Source organism: Acomys minous (genome assembly GCF_964271855.1).
Source record: "Acomys minous genome assembly, chromosome: 16".
Classification (NCBI taxonomy): domain Eukaryota; kingdom Metazoa; phylum Chordata; class Mammalia; order Rodentia; family Muridae; genus Acomys; species Acomys minous.
In genome coordinates, this window is record NC_140498.1 from 24,061,546 (window position 1) to 24,083,637 (window position 22,092).

A 22,092-nucleotide genomic window follows, 5' to 3' on the forward strand; every position below is an offset into this window, starting at 1 on the left:
AAAAAACATTACAGAAAGCAAGCAAGAAAATCCCACTGTGCTGTGCGGAAGTGCTGGAAGGTGACCCCTGCTCTGCACTGCAGAATGCTGATATGGCTGACCATCTTCACCAGTTTCTGCACCTGCAGGGGCCTAAAAATACTTTGATGATGACTCAGTCATAATTTTTTAACAGATTTTGGTTTTTAAGAATAGTTTTATGCTTATAGCAAAACTAAATGGAAAGTATAGAGTTTTCCAAAAGAACCAGTGTCACCATCCATCACACAGACTCACACACATTAGGAAAGAGAGAGAGAGAGAGAGAGAGAGGGGGGGGGGTTGTAAGGGAGAGGAGAGGGGAAAGAGAGAAGGAGGGAGAGAGAGAAGACAGAAGCCTTAGCCGGGCATGGTTGCGCACGCCTTTAATCCCAGCACTTGGGAGGCAGAGGCAGGAGGATCACTGTTAAGTTCGAGGCCAGCCTGGTCTATAAAGCGAGTCCAGGACAGCCAAGGCTACACAGAGAAACCTTGTCTCAAAAAACCAAAAAAAAAAAAAAAGACAGAAGCCTTGCCAGCAGTTCCCATCAGCACAGCACAGATGCCACAACTGATGAGCCAACATGGGCATGATTCTCAACTGAAATCTACAGTTTCTTTCTCTTGCTGTTGTTCATTCTGAGTTTTCTCAAATATATTAAGACAAGTATCCACTACTACTGCTTCAGAGAATCGTGTGACTGGCCTGGACACACTGTGTTCCTCCAGCCATTCCCCCCTCTTAAATCCCTACCATCTTAACTAACATCTTTGTAGTTTAGGTTTGTTCCTTCTTTTTCTTCTTTTCTTTATGGTTCTTGTTTGTTTGGAGGTTTAATTTTTTTCCTTTGTTGTTGTTGGTTTTTTGTTTGTTTTTAAGAGACAGGGTTTCTTTGTGTAGCCTTGGCTGTCCTAGATTCCCTTTGTAGGCCAGGCTGGCCTCGAACTCACGGGGTTCCGCCTGCCTCTGCCTTCCGAGTGCTGGGATTAAAAAAGCACGGAGGTTTAATTTTTAAATATTTATTTACTGCTGGCCAGTGGTGGCACATACCTTTAATCCTAGCACTTGGGAGGCAGAGGCAGGCAGATTACTGTGAGTTCGAGGCCAACCTGGTCTACAAAGCGAGTCCAGGATAGCCAGGGCTACACAGAGAAACTCTGTCTCAAAAAAATTAAAAACATAAATATTTATTTATTTAGTTTGTGTGTACGTGCGTGTGTGTGCGTGCATGTGTGTGTGTTCCTGCCCAGGGAGACCAGAAAACAGTGTCAGACCCCCCTGGAACCTGAGTCACTTGGATCACTTCACATGGTTCTAGGAACAGGACCAGTGCCTTCTGTAAGAACAGCAATCACCATAAGCGCTGAGCCATCCCTCCAACCCCGGGTTTTTGCTGTTTTGAGATAGGTTCTTCCTGTGGTGTAGGTTAGCCCCTAACCTGTGATCCCTCTGTCTTGAGTGCAAGGATAACAGGTGTGCACACCCCTGCCCAGAACAGCTCCTGAAACTATTTCTTTCTTTGGAGGAGCATGTTGAGCTTGTGGATTCACTGGCTGTTGGGAGGCGATTTGGAAGTTTCCGAGTTCTGGGAACCGTGAGCTAAGCTGCTGCAAGTGAGCATGTGCAGCGATGTTGTGTGCTGAAAGGAGTTTTAACTGATTTAGGTAGCAAGAGTGGAGGGACTCCAGGTGAGACATACGTAACTCCAGAGACTGCCTCTTTGTGAGCCTGTGACGGGGTTAACTAGAGGAAGAGAAAACAGACTTTATCCCAGAGAAGGAAATACAGAGCCTCAGAGTCCACCAGGAAAGTGAATCAGTCCTTGAAGGCGGAGAACGGACATGTGATGGAGAGCAGCCAGTCTAAGCGGAACCCTGGCTCTCATTGCTGCAGTTTCCAGGTGAGCAGAGGGAGTGAAAACTGCTTCCGAAAGTAAGCAGAGCAGAGCTGGGGTGGCCTCCTGCAGCACAAGCCCACAGCCTGCACAAGCTTCAGCCCAGCTGTGGGCTTTGATTGAGCTGATTCCTCTGAGATGGGTCAGCGCGAGAGAAGAATCCCATTTCCCAAGTTGTGACTCCGAGGGCCTCATCCGGAAGCCATCTGAACAAGGCCTCAGGTCAGCCACAGTGAGGGAAGGCCCAGAGAGAGCTGTGGGAAGCATGAGGCCCAGGCAGGCCCTGACTGCTACAGACAGCAGGAGGCTGGGGTTAGGTTGAGAACACAGGGGGAAGGAGCCTTGCCCCAGGAGTCCTGACAGATCTCACCAAATATCAGTGCGACTGGAGTTTGGTACCTCTAAGCCAGGGCCGGTGGATGGAGCAGATTATGGAGGTTTCTCTTGTTCGTTGTTGTAAGGCCCGGGAATTGGGAACTTCCGGGTTTGTATATGATAACCATACTGAGTGTCTCTCCAGCACTTACAGGCTCCGGCTTTGTAAGAAAGAAAATTCATGCTGAGAAGAGTACGAGTTGGGTGTGTGAGAGAATGGAATGGCATTCTCAGCAAAGAGAAACAGAACTAGAGATGCGGTGGTGGTGGCCATATGGGAGTGTGTCCGGGGGACTAAGGAGCGCGGCCTTATTGCGGAGTACAGTGGGTTCTTGGGGCACCAGGAGACTCAGAGCACCTTTGGGGATGCCTGGCCCTATCAGTACCTGCTGCTGCTGGCACCTCTCCTGTCACTCTTCTTCCTTAGGTGGGACGAGCTTGGGCCCAGGTGCTGCCTGTGGGATGCAAACACATGGTCCAGCCTGGGATACCAGCTTGACAGCTGGCATCGAGAACAAGGTGGTACATAACAGCCTGGGCTTTGCAAGGGTCCTGCCACCGGAAACGTGGCCCAACCACAGGATCTCCCAGACTACGAGGAACAAAACATCTGAGATGAGGAACGGTTCGTTTTCTCGGTTACGTCTCCTACAAAGACCTCCATGATCCATGGTGCGGCCAGGAACCATATTGGTATTTGTTGCCTCCAAAAACCATCAAGTTCACAGTCAGTGCTGCTGCTGCTGCTTGCTACAGGCAGAGAAGCTTCTTTCGCAGTGGCATAGATGACTGCAGACACATAACAGAGAATGAGAGACACTGAAGACAACCTCACCACCCCCATACCCCAAAAGATACGGTCCAGACACGAAGCTACAGAAAAGACTCCTTTAAAATGGTGGTAGAGATGCTGAGGTGTAGCTCTTCACAGTTGGTGGCTTTGAGGGGCTGGGGGTGGGAATTCATTTTCTTTAAGGGGCTGGCCACTGGGAGTTTGATCATGCTCCAGTGAGTATATGGGCAACACAAGTTGGACTTGGTATTTTCCTTTTGGGCATGGGGTACAAAGGTAGGAGTGTGGATCTTGGAAGAATGAGAAGCAAGTGTGATAGTTATTTTATGAAATTTCTACTCAACATTTATTACAGCTTTTATTTAATTTAATTTTTATTTTGTATTTGCCATTCATTGTCTGAGTTAGGTTTTTATTGCTGTGAAGAAACACCATGACCAAGGCACCTCTTAAAAGGCAAACGTTTAACTGAGCTGGCTTATAGTTTTTGAGGTCTAGTACACTATCATCATGGTGGGAATCATGGCAGTGTCCAGGCAGACATGGTGCTGGAGAAGCTGAGAGTTCTACATGTTCATCTGCAGACAACAGATGGAGACTGGCACCCACACTGGGCAGAACCTGAGCGCAGAGGGTGACATCAAAGCCCATCTCCACAGCAGCAAACTTCCTCCAACAAGGCCACACCTATTGCAGCAAGGCCACACCTCCTAATAGTGCCATCCCCTGTGGTACTATTTAAAATGGTGGTAGAGATGCCACATGAGTCTATGGGGGCTATACCTATTCAAACCACCACAGCCATGCAAGAAAGAGTTTAGATTTTTAAGTATGATCGCACATAAGCATGAGTTTCGGTGCTTTGTATTAGGATATGGTTCTTAGTTATAGTGCTAGAAGCAGGAACAATTGAAATAACAGTTAAATTGGACTTTATCAAAAGGTAAACCTTTGGTGTGCCAAATCATGCTATCAAGAAAGTGGCGACGCCGGGCATGGTGGTGCACGCCTTTAATCCCAGCACTCGGGAGGCAGAGGCTGGTGGATGGCTGCAAGTTCGAGGCCAGCCTGGTCTAAAAAGTAAGTCCAGGATAGCCAAGACTACACAGAGAGACCTTGTCTTGAAAACAAAAACAAAAAGTGGAGAAGGTGATACATAAACCTTGCCAAGAACCCATTGCTAGAAAGGTGCAAAGTCCATGGGGGAGAACCTACAAGTATCCTTCCAAAGGGACTCAGTATTGAGATGTCTTCTGAGCATTTTCCCTACAGCTGTAGACTAGTGCAGCTTTTCCCCTCATCACAGAAGCTGTTTAGAGAGTGGGTGGTGGTTGATACAGAGACTCACAAAAGGATAAAATGAAGCGAATAAGTGTCTTTGGAGTGCTCAATGCACATCACACCCCTTCCTCCCAAGGCTCAGGGAACATCATGGAAGAAGAGGTGGAAAGACTGTACGAGCCAGAGGGTGGGGCAGACTGCTGCAAAGCAGCGTCTTCTACATACAACAGAGCTGTTCACTTATGAACTCAGAGTAGTTGAAGTTGCCTGACAAGGTCTGCATAAGATCAAGCCAGCATGGCTAGGGAGACTCCTGAAGCCCATGCCTAGTTGAGGAGCTTTTCAGTACTTGAGGGATCCTCAGGGAGGGAAGGTCCTACAGTGGTGTAGCCCCTGCTAGGTTGCCCATTCTCCAGTGAACGGCACTTTATGCATGTGCATATGGAAAACGACAATGAGACTCTGATTTTTTTAACATGGAATATCTGGACACTAGCCCAAGGGGCATGTCCCATGAAAGTCTTCACTTATCAGGAAAGTGGGATGGAAGGCAGGTCATCCTGTTGGAACTTTAGGTGAGAGGAGTATGGGAGAATAGGGAAATAGAAGGATCCAGAGGGTCCTAGAAACCTACAAGAAGAACATTATGACGGGCAGATCTGGGCCCAGGGGTCCTGCTCAAACTATGACACCAGCCAAGGAATATATATGCAGTAAACATCGAACCCTGACCCAGATCTAGGCAATGGTCAGGACATTCTCCACAGTTGAGCGGAGAGTGAGGACTGACTTTCACACAAACCCTGGTGCCCCATATTTGACCACGTTCCCTGGATGAGGAGGCCTAGTGGCACTCAAAGGAAGGATAGCAGGCTACCAAGAAGAGATTTGATACTGGGAGAAGAGGCTCTATAACTATGACTCAGTCATAGTCATAGAGGAGAGGAGTAGGGGGAAAGCGGGAAGGAGGGAGGACTGGGAAGATACAAGGGATGGGATAACTACTGAGATGTAAAATGAATGAAATAATAAAATAAAGATAAATAAATAAAATAAAATAAAATAAAAACAAGGAATCTGGCTAGGCATGGTGACACAGGTGTTTAATCCCAGCACAGGCAGATATTTGAGTTTAAGGTTAGCCTGGTCCACTGTCTCTACAGAGCCAGTCCAGGTCATCCAGGGCGACACAGAGATACTCGTCTCAAAAACCAAACCAAAACAAAATGACAGGAAGTGGAAGGAGAAGGAAGTAGTCTCAAAAAATCCAGGACATTGTGAGGAGTCTTAGAGGCGATTTAAGAAGGGAAGCTAATAGGATCTAAATATGTTGATTCGTGTATGAAATTATCAAATAATAAAATATAATAAAGTATTTGAAGTATAAGAAACAGTGAGCAGAAAGAGGAACCAAAATGAATGAATGAGGGAGGATAGCCATTGCTGCTACTCATAACCAGGAAACTATAATGTGATTGTTCACATGGGCGTGGCAGACACACCTGTAATCCAAGCACGCAGCAGGTGCAGGCAGGAGGATCAGAAGTTCGTCACGTTGGTACATAGTGAGTTCCAGGCCAGCCTAGGATACGGGAGACCCTGTCAGAGTAACAAACCTTATTTTCTTCTATACTCCCAGAGTGCTCGTCAAGAAGCACCTGAGAGTACTTACCTGAGCCCCCAACTGAAGCTGCTGTTTGTAGCTGTAGAGACAGAGCTCCCAGGCTGAGCTAACGTGTCCATGGTCTCATTGACTGAGCAGAGGAGCTGGGCTTGTGATCCAGAGTTGAGGCTCCTACACAGGCAAAGACCTGACCTCGTGCTCCACTCCCTGCAGTTGGACCATCTCCCGGGTCTGCTGAGGGCAGGGGGTTAGTGCTGAGCCATGAAAAGGCCTAAGGGGATGCCTGGCCTGCCTCATGCTTACTGCACCTGTGCTGACCCCTGCTCACCGGCACCGGGACACTAGGGTGGAATCTGCGTGTCTGTCTCGTCTCAGGGAGTTAATCAGGGTGCACCCATGAGCAGCTTCTCCTGAGTGGCTCTATAAAGATGTAGATCTTGCCTGGCATGAGGACCATGGCTTTGATCCCAACCATGGGGTGGGGGGCGCAGAGGCAGGAGACTCTCTCAGTTAGAGGACATCCTGGATACATAGAGTGTTAGGCTAGCTGTGGCTCCATAGTGAGGTGTGAGACGCTGTCTCAAAAGAATCTAGAGTTATCTTTTATAAGACACAGGATCTACGAGGACAGACCAGACTGAGTGATCTGAGCATGTTGTTGTAACATCAGAGTGTACACTTGAAAGGGGGTATTGTTTTTCTCAATAGAGGACTAATCTACTGAATACTAATTCTGATATAATCACTTTTCAAGATATGCAACCATGTAGTCACCTCACACCACATAGGAAACATTTGCATCCTTCTAAACACTTTGAAGTTTGTATTGTCTTAGAGTTCCACATATTAGTACCTTCTCATGTTGATTTTACTTGCATGGTCTATACTTAACATACACACAGAGAGACAGAGAGAGACAGACACACAGACACACACAGACACAGAGAGAGAGAGACAGACAGACACACAGACACACACACACACACACACACACAGAGAGAGACAGACACACACACACACACACACACACACAGAGACAGACACACAGACACACAGACACAGAGAGAGAGAGAGAGAGAGAGAGAGAGAGAGAGAGAGAGAGAGAGAGAGAATTTTAAAAGAAAAATAAAGACTATAAAGACTATGGACCTCCTGCATAGGGTTGAGATTTGGAATGCAACAGACCATTATAAGATCCATGGTGTGTCCTCTCCTGGCCTGGGGATCTGATTTTGTCCCCGTGATCATACTGTTGAATGTTCTGGAACATATACAACAGAAGAGGCAAATAAGACATTGGATGGGAAACTGCATGACTACAGTGCACTAGAGTTCTTTGAGGTTGGTGCTCAGGCCTGCAGGGCCCTCTCCTGCAGGGTTTGTGGGTGCGCACATGGTGTTTCGGTCTGTGTAGCTCATCCCCTGTGTAAGAGTGTCAGCCATGAACTATTCAAGACACTGTACATGAGCTCATTACTGACCTATTGACATTTGTGGGCAGGAATCTGGAAAGGAAAATATGCCTGTCTCATTTTAAGATATTTCCCTCTAAGATTTAGAACTTGCTTGTTAATAATGATTATTTAAGCTGGCCCTTGGGGTGTGAGCCTGTTATACCAGGACTCGGGCTACAGATTCAGAATCATAAGATTGTGTCTTAACTACAATCGTAAGATTGTGTCTAAAAGAGGAAATATAAATTTCATAAAATACCGCAAATATGTTCGCTTTCTTAGCCCAAAGTTTTTTTTTTAAGATTTATTTATGTATTATTTGTACAGTAAATATTCTGCCCACATGTGTGCCTGCAGGCCAGAAGAGGGCACCAGATCTCATTATAGATGGTTATGAGCCACCCTGTAGTTGCTGGGAATTGAACTCAGGACCTTAGGAAGAACAGACAGTGTTCTTAACCTCTGAGCCATCTCTCCAGCCCTAGCCCAAAGTTTTTATTCTTCCTGGAGGGAGAGTGGTTACTGGGAGTTTCAGTGTCTTAGACAGGAAGGGGAGTGTGAGGAGCAGGTGGTGGCACACAGCCCCTGAGCTACATTATGGAAGGAAATAAAGCCAGTATAATGCTACGTTAGTGACATTTTAGAAAGATCCTTGATGGAAGACACAATTAGTAGGACCTGTGTCTCAGGTCGCCTAGAGAGTCCATGTTTAGCTTGTTCTCCAGCAGCCAATTTTAAAAACTTGGATTTCTTTTCTCTCTCTCTCTCTCTCTCTCTCTCTCTCTCTCTCTCTCTCTCTCTCTCTCTGTCTCTCTCTCTCTCTCTCTGTCTCTCTCTCTCTGTCTGTCTCTCTCTCTATGTCTCTCTCTCTGTCTCTCTCTCTCTCTCTGTCTCTCTCTCTCTGTCTCTCTCTCTCCCTGTGTCTCTGTCTCTCTCTGTCTCTCTCTCTCTCTCTCTCTCTCTCTCTCTCTCTCTCTCTCTCTGCAGTGAAAGACAATTTATCCCTGTCGTTCTTGCATGTTAGGGATGCTTTGTGGGTGAATACACCAAACCATGAATGCAGAGAAGATGCTTCCAGTGGGGTACAGGGTCACCAGGAAATGCCTCAATTATAAAAAGAAACAATACCCTTCATTAGAAGAAAATATCATGATTTTTTTATGACATGTTAAATTTTCCTTCCATCTCCTCCCAACTCCCCCAACCCCTTTTTAGACTGCAGACACCTGAGGAAGAAGAAGAGGCCGGAGAGGTAGCTGCCTCAGCTTATGGTGATTGCTTTGGAACTCGCAGTTTTGTAGATTTTTTTTTCCTTGTTCATTCCTTTCTTTCTTTTCCTTTTCTCTTCCTCTTTCTCCCTCTCCCCCTCCTCGTCTCTTCTCCCCGGCCCCTTTAATGAAAGTGTTTTTCCTATAATATATTGTGCTCACATTCCTGCTCATTCACCACCTTTTCTTGAATCACACCACTTCCCTACGCACCCAACCAAAAAAATAAAAGGGAAAAAAATAAAACAGATAAAACCCATAAAAACACAAAAATGAAGATAAAAAAAAAATCAACCCAAATCCCCCTTCCTGTTGGGCGTCGCATTGTCTCATCTGAGATTTCTGAACCTAGGTTGCTTCTGTACCTGAACACATGATACAACCCAAGCAAAGAAAAGCTTTGTCCCACCTTCTTTGTAATTCCTAGCACAGGTGTTCTTCATGTAGCTGATTGAAAATGTCCCTTTTGTCTGTACATTTCAGTCGTAGAGATGGCCCCTGCACAAATGACACAACTCCACTATGCCAAAACACTGCCCATGAGTTAAAGTGAGTCTGTTTTCTTCGCTGATTTGCTCCTCTGTGAGCTCTAGAAGCTCAAATATCAGTCCACTGTGACTACCAAGAGGAAATAAACCTCCCACAGCTCAGGCTAAAACACACACACATACACACACACACACATACACACACACACACACACACACACACACACACACACACACACACACACCAGCAGTTCTCTCCCCAAATGAGTTCCTTTCCCTACAGCACCTGATGCTTTCGGCACATGGTGAATGTGTGTGTCATACTTGTAGTTTTTGCAATGGTTCTCCAGCCCACCAGCCCCCGTGGAATGGCTCTACTCATTTTTTTCACTCTAGGTTAGTATTATAGTGTACACATGCTATGCAGATTCCAAAACCATTACTCTTTATACCAATTATTTATTACTGTAGTGGGAGGTGGTGGTGATGGTGGCGGCAGCAGCAGCGGCGGTGGTGGCGGCATGTTTGTGTGTGCACACAGGTTCCATGGTACTTAAGAAGGTCAGAGGATGTCTTTGTGGACCTGGGTCTCTCCTTCTGCCTTTCCATGGGTTTGAGGGTCACTAGGTCCCCCGAACCCTTTCTCCGGTCATGCCTAACCTTTTTTGAGGAGTCCCAGTCCTGCGCTGAAAATATATAGGTCATCCAGTTCTTAGCCCAGTTCCCAGAATGCTCATTCTGATTAGGTTACTTGGTACAGTGTTAGACACCTGTGGTTTTGGCCTTTTCAATTTTGTACTCTATTACATGAGTATATGGATGTACGCCAATGTGGACTGTTTTTGGTTTAATATTTCTTACTTGGTCTGATGTTTATCAAGCAAACTTTGCTATGACTTAACACCAGGTCCCCCTGGGTGTTGCTGTTTATTCCCTGTTAGAGTTTTGTGAATGGGGATCTGCAGGCCCGGATGCCCTGCCAGGCTGAATCTTAAACGAAAGCTCTGCTCAGCTCTGAAAAGTGACCTTCTTGTTCTTTTTTTCAATGACTCTCTCTGCAGCTCAGTTGTCTTCCATGCCTATCAGCATGAAACGTTTCAATGTTCAGTGCAACCCCAAGCTGGAGGCTAGGTCAACATTACTGAAGACAGTGACGTGCCAGTTGCCCTCTGAGGGGGACATCATCCCAAGACTGCAGAAGAAAGAAAGAGATTTAGTCAAGCCTTTATCTTTTTCCTGTGTCGCTTGCCAGCAGTGGTGGAGAGGCTGGTCCTCCAGCTGTTCATATGCACAGTGACTGTTAATACAGTACTCAGTCTTGCCACACTGGGAGCATTCTCCTCTACAGGAGCACTTGAGAATTCCATGTGTTCCTTAGATGCCATTTGTTGTGTCCATGAGAGATAATCATTGGTAATGAAGGAAATGGACTTCTATCCCAGTTACTAAAGACATCAAGAAGAGAGGAATAAGATTTAAAAGTCATCAACTAAAATAAATAAGCGGGGAGGACAAGATTTAATTTAGAAGTTCTTCATGATTATGTTTTTATTTCTTTTATTGCAAGTTAAAACATAAGTTTTCTCACTTTCCCCAAAAGGGGAGTAAATCATGGGAGCTGCAAGTAGACAAACAGAAAGGGGGCTAGAGGTGTACATGCATTCTAATGGCTCATGAAATGTGAAATGCGATGCATTGTTATATGGTTAATCTTAGGATAAGCATGGGTGTGTCATATCAGAAGTTGCCATGGTGAGTATGGACCAGGCAGACAACAGTGGGAAAAAATGATGGACCAAGGGATTGAGCTCATTAGTGCTGCTTCCCCTACACTGCTGTCTCAATGCTCACTGTTCCTATGTTCACCCACTGAACTCTGAAGTGGGTGCTAGAAAGGCAACGCAGAAATGGAAGGGAAAGGAGAGACCAGGACACGGGATCTCTGCCTGAGAGAAGTCCTGTCCCAGGTGGGTCAGTGTTTGCGGCTATCACTGGTTTCCTTCAGAGTTCTAACTTTCTAATTGCCACCAAGCCATATTTATGTTTCAATTATTTCAGAAAGACAAAGTAATTTTCATAATTAATAAGCTTGTCACAATCAATGAAATATTTGGTTTTGCTAAGAATTAGCAAAGGCTGTTGCACTGATGTCTTTATTGCCTGTTTGATGGGTAATAAGAAAAGATTTTCAAGGGAGTATTAATTTCTATATAAGTTTTCTGCCTCCTGAGTTCTGGCTCCCCCTGGTTGTTGTCCTCTTGTCTCCACATGCCTCCTTTGAAAACACACACACACACACACACACACACACACACACATACACAGAGAGAGATGCATTCACACACACAACTGTTCATCCACAAATACACTAAATAACTAAAATGTGATAAAATTTAAGTGATGATGTAGAATAAGGCAGAAGAGACAAATGCTTAGAAATGGATTTGTTGATGTATTTGATGATTTACCTAAAGCACCACTTGCACTGCCTATTTGCCAAGAATGACCTCACTTGTTCCCTGCAATGGAAATGACCTGGAGAAACAGTGGGTCGGTCATTGCCCTTGACAATCTGCTGACTGACACATAAGCTTCTGTTACATTTTGCTTGCTTATCTGCTCCATTTATATTATTTAATAATTATTATTTAAATGTCTGCTTCCTTAGAGGAGAGAGAAATGCTGTGGATTTCCATATGAGGGGAGTTGGAGAGGATCTAAGAAAAATTAGGGGAAGGGAAGCAGTAATCAGAATAGATTTATAGAAAAGAACATTTCAATAAAAGCAAAGTAGAAAAAATAAATGAGAACACCAACTAAGCCCAGTGTCAGCCTTTTGGGAGCCACCTGGCATTGGTCCACAGTGCCGTCTCCTGCCTTGTACTTTCAATGGAACTCAGGTGCTTATTTGGAAAACGTCCACTACAAGATAGTCTTCCCAGTACAAGAAGACTATCTTCTTAGGTGAAACAATGGCCACATCTTATTTGGGAAAAACCTGTGGAATTACAAAATTATTTTAAAGGTTAGAGGCATTTCCCCCAAAACAACCCAGAGGTTTGTGTGATCACCTTTGGATGGAAGAGGAGGCAGGGACCCAGAAAACAGGAAGGCCCTGGCCCAGGACACCAGGCTAGTTTGTGACTACAGCAGAATCCTAACACATGGTGCCTTTCTCACACCAACATGATGCAAAAGGCTTGGTTGGCCAGGCACTGGGGTGCACATCTTTAATCCCAGCCCCTTGCATGCAACGTCAGCCATCTACCCCTGAGCTACTCCCTTAGCCCGTGTGCTATAAATCTTAACACAGGAGAACATGTACATAAAGACACGCTCAACAAACCTGCACAACCCAGGGGCTGAGACTTGTGTAAAAAGAGAAAGTTCAGACTGCGACTCCAGAGAGGATAGTGTTCTTGTTTTGAGAGTGGGGCTTGAGCACTTGTTGACACTTTCCATGTGATGCTAATAATGAGTCAGGGACTTGAACGTCTGGTCTAGGCCTTTCTTCCCCCTTCTGTAGACTGGACCCTTGAGTTTGAAAACACGTGGAAGGTACATCACTGGCCTTTGCAGGTGAAGCCTATTAATACAGGTCTTCCCATCCCAACCCAAGGACTGTAGCTAGGGAAGTCAGATGATAATCCATGTTTATTATGATATCATAAATTATGATAGTGTATTTTGTTGTCATGTCCCACAGGTGATTCTGATGGGCAATGAGGACATGAAAAGGTCTACTCACCTGGTCTGATGACTAATTCCAGGTCTAATTTTCATCATTCTTTAGACCAGGAAATTATATCCTATAGCATTCAGCCCCACAGTGAGCTTGAGTCACATTCTCTAGGGTCAGGGAGGCATCTCCTTTTTAGAAATTCCTCGTTAGGTGGTTATCTGCTGGATTTCCGATATGTCACATTTCTTTCATCAGTGCTGAGCATCCCGTTGGCACATTGTGACAAAATACAGGGTCCCTTGCCTAAGCACACAGGTACAAGTGTCCAGAGGGAGACAGAGTGTAGCTTCAGGGCAGATAGGCACTCTTACCAACCTTGACTATATATAAATCTAACATACACAGAGAGTGAGGGAAGGCAAGATGAGGAGGGATGTGGGACCATTTCTGCAATAATGTGTCACAGAATAAAAGAGGATATGGCCACCCTGTTGGGAGGAGCATTGACTTTGGCAATGATTTTCTGACTTGAAAGGCAGCAAAGAACCTTATTCAAACACCTATTATAACTGCACAGGCCTCTAATCCTGGAGATTGGAAGCTGGAAACTGCAAGTTCCGGGCTAGCCTGAGTAATGAAACCATCTCTCAAAAAAAAAAAAATTAATAGAGAACAAATGATGACTTATCCGTGTGATTTCTGTACTAAGGAGTCTGTGGCAGAGCTGCACTGATTTGAGGCTGGCCTAGGCAACCTAAGCTCCTTCCCTAAAACGCCTGCCTCCATTGGCCTCAGGTGAAACATGAGACCTTGAATCTTCTCATTTCCCATGTGTTGTGTATTCTTTACTCCACCCCCCCCTTCAGAATCACAGTTCTCAAAGTTCTTTGAAGATAACAAAAAACAAAACAAAAACAAGAAACAAAACAAACAAACACAAAAAAACACCTGGGCTGATGTAGTCAAAACTCGGTAAAACGGACACTGTTGACAGGGAAAATGGCCCACTTATCTGGGCTAGTTATCTGTTCATTAGCAAAGGAAAGGTCACCACCTTTTCATGAATAAAACTCTCTGAAAAAAAATATGAAACAAGTAGCTTTCATATTTGAAGCCCCTCATATGTTGTATTGAAGTTTAAAATAAGCTTATAATAGCATGCACATCTACATGATAATGCGTTCAAACCGCATGGGTGGAAGGTCCACGCAAACATGACCCTCTCTCCAAACTCTTCCCATTCCCCAGATCCCCCTCTTAGAGCCCCAACATTAAAAGATGTCCACACATTGCTGTTCCCTGGCAGTGCTTGCACACATAATTGTGCACTTTGATTTCCTCTGTAGCACGTGATTGCCAACAGTCTATTTAAGGTTGCTCAATAAGGCTCACTGCTTGTATCATGGATATGTCAAATTTCTTACTCAGTCCTCCATTGTTTGGCTTTTAGGTCACTTCCAAACAAATGCTATTACAAATAGCATCACTATGGCATCCTTGTATCTCAGTTTTACTCTTTGTGAAATAAAACTCCAACTGAAAAGGTCCAGGCCTGTACTTACCAGTAAGTAGTAGTAGCAGCAGCAGCAGGGAACAGCTGAAGGTAAGACATGAGAACGTGAGTACTTGGCAGGGAAACTCAAAGGCCAGCTCGGTGTAGAGGCAGCTTTAGGTCTCCAGTTAAAGTGCTCTTTCTCCTAATGTCTGTTCAGGATATCTATTCCTCAGGATACTATCCTGGAGCTCAGGAGGGAGGTGGAGATGGGAGAAGTGAAAAATGGAAGCCAGAAGAGCAACATAAAAAATTACAGGTTGCCGGGAAGGATGGCATGTGCCTTTAATCCCAGCACTTGGGAGGCAGAGGCAGGGAGATAGTTGTGAGTTCAAGGCCAGCCTGGTCTACAAGGCGAGTCCAGGACAGCCAAGGCTACACAGAGAAACCTTGTCTCAAAAAAACAGAAAAACAATTACAGGTCATGAGCAGTGAGACACTTTCTCCAAATACAGACAAGTGTGTGTGTTGGGTCACACCTGTGGTTCCAGCGCTCAGGAGGCTGAAGCAGAAATACCCCGAGTTCCGGCCCAACCTGGACTGCATGGTGAGGACAGCCTGCCTGGGACGCAGAGGAGCCCAGGGCTCCAACTCAGGTGGTTGGAGACTGAGTCTGTCCTGCTGCTGTCAGTTCCCATATGTCAGCGTCTTGATTGTTTAGGCACAGGACCCCTGCCTCGGGGAAAATTGTGCATCATTTCTGTGAGCATGAAATAACAGAGTTAATGGAAGTTGACAATCAGAAAAATGGGCATTGTTGTCCATGAGAATGGCCCATCTCTCTGGGATCTGAGCTAGGCATCTGTTTATTAGCCAAGGAAGGGGTGGCTGAACGCCCCCATAAAGTGAACAAAAATGCCAAATAAGAAGCTTGTACATTTCAAACTACTCAAGAATTGCTTTAATATTTAATATTAATTCCTTTGGATACATTTATATGTTCACATCTATATAGGAAAACAGTGAAGCTATATAAGAAAATGTATAAAGTCATGACACCCTTCCACACTCTTTCCATTCCATGCTGCCCATTCTGAGCCTAAACATTACAAAAAAAAATCTGCACCCAGGTGTGGTGGTACATGCCTGTAATCCCTGTGCTGGGTAGGCAGAGGCAGGTGGATCTTTGTGAATTTAAGGCCAACCTGTTCTACAAAGCAAGTCCTGGACAACCAAGGCTACAAGAGAAACCCTGTCAGGAAAAAAAAAATATTCACACACTGCTGACATTGCATGCACACAGAGAAGCCTACTGTGTACAAGAATTTGCACCTAATTTTCTATCATTCTAACTTAGGCTATCCTATCTCAGGATGATTAGTCAGGCTCACAGCTTCCATCATGGGTACATCACACTTATTTACCTAGCGTCCCACTGAAGACATTAGCATGCTGTCAAACACGCTGCTACAAGCATCATTGCTAGCACCACCCTGCATCTCCCCCCTGCCATCTGTGACTTATCAATGCCACTACTGCTCAGCTGTGCACTGACCTTGCACATCAAACTCTTCAGATAAAAAGTAAAAGTACTAGCCCAGTCTGGGAAGATGTTTGCTGAGCATGTGTCCTATAATAGATTTCTACCTCAGCACCCCTGCTGGCTGGAGCAATTCCCTCACGCTAAAAAGTTCACCATAGATCCTGGCCAGCCCTTCTGGACCTGGTGCTGCCTGAGCTGTGGGAGAAGGGAGGCTCCAATGCTGAGGGTCAGGGGCTTTAAAGCCTGTCTGCTCCCAGGCCTCAGTGAACTTCTCTGCAGTTTTCACTGTTCCTTCCACCAGTGGCATCGACCACCCTCCTCAGGCTAGAAATTCCCTGCTACACGTGCAGCAGGCTCGTCATCCTGGAATCTCAGGTGGAGACTGAAATCTGACATCTCACACAATTCCAGCTGCATCTTTCCAGTCAAGGTGTCAGAGGCCACTCTGGGCAGGGCGGCCAGCCTGAAGCTAATTGCTTTACAGTAGTAGCCTGGGGAGGTGCTGATCTTGTTGGAGTCTTTATCTCCCTTGCTGTTGTTGTTCAGCTTTTTATCATGAAATTATGTGGAGCTGCAGCAAAGTCACAGGACTTTGTAATTTCATCCTGTTTCCTTTAATATCAGCAGTGTACGCACCATAGAATCTTCATGAAAACAAAGAAACTGGCATGATGTGATTAACTGAGCCACGTTCCTTGCTGAGAGTCCTAGGATTGGTTCCTCAAGTTTGAATGTTTACTTGGATATGATTGCACATGAGTGAAATTCCAATTTTCTGCAAGAGCATTGCTAATAAGAGGTCAGTCTGGTCTGAGACCCTGTCTCAAAAAACAAAACCAACAAATAAAGGGATAGGAATACTGGTCAGCAGTTTATATAAATAAACCAACTAAGTAAATAGATAACAAGTGAGCCAGGTACAGTGGTGTACACCTGTAATCCCAGCACTCAAGAGGCAGAGGCAGGAGGATCTCTGTAAGTTCGAAGCCAGCCTGATCTTCAAGATGAGTCCAGGACATAAAACAAAACCCTGTCTCAATAAATAAATAAATAAATAAATAAATAAATAAATAACATGTACAGGTTATAATAATCTATACTGAGATATAACAAATAAAAATGAAAAACACAGTCCAAAACACAAACAGGAAGCCCTGTGCTCCAGAGCTGGAGCTAATGGAGATGGTGAGACCAGCTCACCTACAGAGACACAAGGTTCCTGGGTTACACCAGAGCTCATCTCAAACCAAATAAACACAAAACCTGCCAAGCGAACGATACAACTAGAGCTCAAATGACATATTTTTGTTTGATTGTTTTTGTTTTTGTTTTCTGAGACAGGGTTTTTCTGTGTAGCCTTGCTGTCCTGGACTTGCTTTGTAGACCAGGCTGACCTCGAACTCACAGCGATCCACCTGCCTCTGCCTTCCGAGTGCTGGAATTAAAGGTATCCCCGGCGAGCTCAACAGTCAGCCTGGAATCCCTCGTTCTCTTTCTCGTGTCCCACTCCCACGCTCCCCAGGAGAGCTCTGTGCAATGGCTTTGTCCTTCTAGGCCAGCACTGACCAGGCCTAATACAGTAGAATTACATAAGCGTTTTTAATTGTCTGCTGTCCATATTAAAAAGGAACCTGGGGTGGGGAGAGTAGGACTTCAGAGATGGCTCAGCAGGTAGACATGCTTGCTGCTCAATGACAATCCAGACTGAGCATCCCAGAACCCACACAGAAGACACCGCCCCAAGCACACCCCAACCCTGCCTTAAAACAAGAGGAGGGCACAGGGGGATCGCTGTGGTTTTATAACTCCAAGTTCAGGGAGAGAGCCTGACTCAAAGGACTAGGCAGAGCCATAGAAGAGGACACGAGACATCCTCTTCTGGCCTGCATGTGCACGTGCACACACCAGCACAAACACACACTCGTGTGTCCACACAGGAATGAAATAATAAAAAGCTAAAACCTCCATTTAGCACATGTTAGTATATTGTGATTCTTTTCAAATACTCCAATGATACATAAATACAAGGTTCAAGGCCAGAGAGATGGCTCTGTGTTTAGGGTTAGGGCACTGCCTGGCCTTGTAGAGAACCCAGGTTAGGTTCTCAGCACCCATGTGACAGCGCATACCATGTATCTCCACGTACAGAAGATCCAACATGTCTGTGGGCTCATCCATGCACGTGATGCCCTTTCCATTCATATTTAAATAAAAAAGTATTAAAACTTAAAAAAAAAAAACAGGCATGGTGGTGCATGCCTTTAATCCCAGTACTCAGGAAGCAGAGACATGTGGATCTCTGTAAGTTTGAGGCCAGCTTGGTCTACAAGGTAAGTTCGGGAGAGCCAGGGCTACACAGAGAAACCCTATCTCAAAGGGAAAAAAAACACTTAAAAATTATTTTTAAATATATAGAGCTTTAAACTAAAAGTCCTTTTTATTCATTTTGTTTCTTTTTTGGTTTTGTTTATTTGTTTTTATTTTTGTTTGCTTGTTTTTCTTTTTTTTTTCTTTTTTGTTTGTGTGTTTGCTTGCTTGCTTTTCAAGACAGGGTTTCTCTTGTAGCCTTGGCTGTCCCCGGACTGGCTTTGTAGAGCAGGCTCGCCTTGAATTCACAGAGATCCACCTACCTCTGCCTCCCTAAGTGCTGGGATTACAGGTTGTGTCACCGTGCCCTACTTCATCCTGTTTCTTTATTTTGAAGAGTCTGGTAGCTTTTCTCTCTCTCTCTCTCTCTCTCTCTCTCTCTGTGTGTGTGTGTGTGTGTGTGTGTGTGTGTGTGTGTGTGTGTGTGTAAGAGAGAGAGAGAGAGAGAGAGAGAGAGAGAGGCTATTGAATTAGGATGTTTTATGAAAATGCATTCCTAGAAACAAGTTTTTATGTGATTTTTTTCATTTACATTTCTTACAGTTCCAGAAATTGTTATTTTTCATAAGTACATTTGTTAATAAGCAGAGTGAATACTGTGTGACTGCCCATTCCCAGATTAGTCATTTGAAAATACACCACACATTTTGTGCAGGCACTCTTGGCACGGGCAGTTCAGTTCCAGGGACTCTGGAGCATCTTAATTTGTGTATAGTCAGTTCTTTATAAGCTAATCCTCCTCCCTGGGTATTAAGCTCACTTTTAGAGCATTTTCCAGGCAATCATGAAATCCTGCATTGGACTTCAGCACATAGGAACCCACAGGTCATGTCCCACACCCATGAACCCAGCATAAATGGAAAGAGAAGGACCAAAAGTTCAAGGGCTGCTCCACTTAGAAGCATTTAAGGACAACCTGCATTACAGAGTGAGACCCTGTCTCTAAATGAAACAGGACACACAACACACACCCACATAACAACGTCCCAAGTCAAACTTAAATGATTATCCAGACTCCCTTGGATAAAGCCTAATGTTACTCAATCTTCTGGACTGGGTATGGAGGCAGAATCTTCACATTCAGCGAGATGAGCTGGACTGTGGTCTTGGACACCTTTAATGTCAGGCCTGGGGATCGCAGAGGCAGGAAGCTCTCTGAGTTCAAGACTAGCTTGGTCTACAATAGTAAGTTTCAGAACAGTCGAGGCTTCATAGAGAAACCCTGTCTTGAATCAAAACAAAACAGCCACATTCAGTGAGAAGTCTTAGGTCAAAACTCTGCCCTCAGCATCTTTAGATACTATACAAGGTTGGTTGGTTAGTTGATGTATTTGAATTGTGTGGATGAGGACATCCTCTAAAGTAGATTTATTTCCTTAACTCTCCCATTCTAAGGTCTGCTAGTAAACAAATATTAGAATGGCATCATTTGAATGGCATCCAGAGGATATAATGAGGGTCAGGTATTGTTCTGTTCTTGTTTCATAAACTCCTGGTTTCTAGATATAATATTTTTTTTCTGGAGTGCAATTTATTGCAGGACATTCTCTGGTAAGTTGAGAGGGTGGGTTCAGGTGTCAAAGTCCCTTCATGCTTCAGCCATCTCAGAAGCAGCATGGTCCCCAGGCCTAGAGTCACACCTCAAGTGAAGATATTTGTCGCAGCTTGGGAAACAGCCGACGGGCACATTAGCAATGCTCCCACCTACTTATGCTCTCCTATAGTCTGTCTCTATCAGTGAGTAGATGCTATCTCATAGGTGGATTGCAGAACAACTCAAGTGGAGGTATAAGGTGTGGCCAAGAGATAGGAATGGAATTCTGGGAGAGACTCATCTTTATCCAGCAGCAGCTCTGGAAGAGTCCAGCAGCAGCAGAGGACCAGAAGGGAGACTAAGAAGAGGCTGTGGATTGTTCCTCCCTGGTGAGTGCAGGCTCTTGCTGGAGAGAGGCAATGAGGACAAGTGGTCCTTGGAGTTCTATACCGTGTGGATTTGCATATGGGATGACGTGGGATTCTATGTGGGACATTAGGACAATGATGAGTCTCTAGGCATTAGGGCAACTTAGCATCCAATGGAGGTCTGTGAATTCTTGTAAGGTGCATCTTCATTTAAATGGAATGACTGACTTACATAGATGAGCTATGAAAGCCTTCTTAAGCAAACAACATGATAAATAAGAAAATTTCATAAAATAGGGTGGTATTCTTAGATTAAGGCCCATACTTTAGGTCCATATCTTTAAGTAATATGTAATATTATATAATAATATGGAAAAGGGACCAAGGAGGTGAGAGCACAGCTACAATCGCAGTCTTATTCATTGACTTTTGTGGTTTGCAGATTAAGACATATTTGTAAGAAATGGTTTGGTATGGACTATACAGTTGGCCCATAGGATAGCTGTGGATGAATCAGCAACAGTGAGCCTATGTCAAGAAGGCAGCAGTGTATATGAGGCAGTGACTGTCGTGTGTTTACCCCTACCTCAGTAGACCCCCAGAAGGCAGAGTGGCTGGTGGTGCTGCATGTTACCAAGTAGGTTTCTGGTTTAGTTTGGCTTTTGTTAGTTTGGTTGGGTATTTTTGGTTGGTTGGTTGGTTGGTTGGTTGCTTGCTTGCTTGGTTCTTTTGGTTCGTTGAGACAGGGTTTCTCTGTGTAGCAGAGCCCTGGCTATTCTGGATTCATTGTGTAGACCAGGCTGTGGGTCCTCACAGAGATTTGCCTGCTTCTACCTCCCAAGTTGTGCAATTAAAAATGTGTGCGTGCGTGTGTGCGTGTGTGCGTGCGTGCGTGCGTGCGTGCGTGTGTGTGTGTGTGTGTGTGTGTGTGTGTGTAGGGAGAGAGAGAGAGAGAGAGAGAGTAGGCGTGATGCTGCACATTCTCACACAGTCCATCTGAGGCTCAGTGATGAACCACTGTGGGCACTGAACAGAAACAGCTCTGTCCACCTGGGGGCAAGTGCATCTTTGCATCCCAGAGGCTGGTCTTCCCTCAGGGTGCTAGGAATGCCTGCCTTCACTTTTCTGTTAGGTGCTTTATTTGTGCCAAGACCAGGAGTGACATCGATAGGTATATGTGGGGAAGGACTGGGAAAGAAAAGGCTGTTTTGGAGCACAGCTTTCCCTGTCAAAGGCAAATGGCCTTCCACCACTGGGAACTTACCCGGCCCTGGACAAAACCGGACAAAACCTTTGAATGTGTATTTTATTGGCCGAGATTCACAAGATAAGCTGCCTTCTGAGAATTAAGACACGACCAGATACCATGTGCCGAAAGCCATGGGCAACAAGAGTAGAGTATTTTCTTCTCTCTCTCTCTCTCTCTCTCTCTCTCTCTCTCTCTCTCTCTCTCTCTCTCTCTTTTTTACTGTTTAGGGAATTTTTATCAAAGCAAGAATTTTATAATCCAAATTACGTTTCCTTGCTTAGTCATCAGTTATGCCACTTAACACAGAAGTGACATCCCAAGATATTCCACAGTAAAGAATTACAAAATTAAAGAAAGAAATGCTTTAAATTTTTGTACTTTGCTGAAAATTCTTTTCCCAGGGTCTATAAAACATTAATTTGCTTTTATAGTTTACTATTTTTGTTGTTGTTGTTGTTTTAAGTCAAGTAATCTAGGACCAGCACTGTTTGCTAGACCTGGCATGTACTTGGTACATAAGGTTCAAAGTTTCCTTTCCTTTTTAAAATTTAGTTTATATTTTTGCAATGTCTTTTTTCATAATATTTAAATTTTTCGACGTTTAGATATTTCTCTTGGGTGAAGCACGAGTTTTTGTTGTGGTCCCTGATCAATTTAACCA